The sequence below is a fragment of the Apteryx rowi genome, unplaced genomic scaffold (genome assembly GCF_003343035.1).
Source record: "Apteryx rowi isolate R43461 unplaced genomic scaffold, aptRow1 scaffold_343, whole genome shotgun sequence".
NCBI lineage: Eukaryota > Metazoa > Chordata > Aves > Apterygiformes > Apterygidae > Apteryx > Apteryx rowi.
The window spans coordinates 445,791-447,672 of NW_020449897.1; positions in this window are offsets into that span (position 1 = coordinate 445,791).

Here is a 1,882-nt window from a genome sequence, read left to right on the forward strand (position 1 = left end):
AATCAGATGAAATGATGCTACTCCTGATCATCCTCTGAAAATCCTTCCACAACATGCCATGTCCTTGTAAGGCCCTGGGTTTTGCCTTTACAATACAGCTCATGCAGAGTAACTGTGAAGCATTTAGTTAGGACATCTGTCAGGAATAGATTTAAGCCCACTGACAACTTAATAGCAGTGGCTGCTGCTTAATGGAATGGTAAATATGGTTAATAGGAAACCATCAGGTGGTTTTAGTGGTGCTTATTGGAAGTTTTTGCTGATCCTTCTTGTTTGATCCTTGTTCTTTTTCAGTTGTCAGTTGCTGTGGCACTCCCCAAAAGTCAGAAACATAGGAGGTACTGGTAATCCTGTCCTTTAACTTGCCCATTCCTCTCAAGCAGCCCAGGCTGAGGCACACAGCAGACTCAAGGCTGGCAACATTTTCAGAGGCTCTGTCCTACCTAGTCAGAACAAACTACACCACACAGGAGCTGCTGTGACACAAGACCACTCAGCTACCTTAAGACCCAGAAGGAAGCAAACACGTTGGATGCCTTGGCTCTCAGTGGTTCCTAACTACCACACCGAGGATTCTGTGGTGACCGCTTGAAACATGTCAGACAGCAGTTTGATTTCTAGCCCACTTGTTCAGCTTCTGCCTGTAAGAATACAATCCTGCTTTGCCCTCTCATGGCACCACGGCTCCACAGCAGCAACACTGCTGACCCTCGTCCTGCTATAGATTGCCCATCTTTATTACCTGTGATAAAAGGCCACTCAGGAGCTGCCTCAGAAAAGAGGATTTGGTCAATCCAGGAAACCTTGGACAATGGCAGGAAGAAGAACCAGTCAAGGAGCAGAACATGAGAGGAAATATGATGCCATTTATGGGATGTGAAGGCCTTGCAAACAGGTGAGGAGCATGCCTGCGTACCGGGGGCATGGGAAGTGTGTGGTGAAGCCTAGCTGGATTGCTAGGGCTACCAAAGATTAGGGCAGAGAAGAGGTGGATTTCCAGCAGCATCAGGGCACGCAGGGTTACAGTGGCAGGTTGGAGCAGATTCCTTCCATCTGCTTAACCAGTTTCTCCAGGATGGCGGTATGCCCCCTAGCAATCCCAAACTCACCAGCCTCATTAAACTCCCATTCCCTCATGTCTCAGAGCCACCCCCCAAAAGGAAGATGGACAGAGGAAACTGAATTCTAGTCACTTCTTGGCAGAGGCCATCAGGACTTCATATCCCTGCTGGTATTCCCTATTTCTTACTTGCACTGCAGCTTTCATGGAAAACAGCCCAGAAGCAACTGCAAGAAGCAGCCTGGTTCCTGGACCAGCAACTTATGGCTTGGCTGGCAGAGACCATGCAGGTGGACTCTCATTAGCAGGGCTGAGAGCCTCAGCAACCTGGGAAAAGGTCCCTGGGAGAGCCTCCCTCATATCGATGTGAAGTCTCCCCCCCATCATCCCTCTTCTCTTAGGGCACCACTTCCAGCTGAGTTTACAGCCGCGTATTATCACCTCTAACTGGAGGCAAGGCCTAGGACTAGGCTTCACCACAGGCTTTCCACGCTCTCCCTGCCTTAAATCTCATCATGCTCCATGTTAACGCTGGCCTCAGCCCTTCTCTGGGCTCAGATCAGAAAGTCGCTCGCTGAAACATCTCATCCTTCTTCCTGGTATGGAGCGACTTCGGCGGGTGGCAAACGCAGCACCACCGCCGCCGGGGAGCCCCACATAGGTGCCCAGTCGGGGAGGATCCCACCGGGGCCATTCCTCCCTCCCAGCCCAGCCCTTACAGAGCGCTTCCCTACGGCTCTGCGCGCCCTTCCCGAGCGGCTCAGGAGGAGCCCCGCACCGGCACCCCCGCCACGGCCTCCCGGGCCAGAGCCCCGGCCCGGG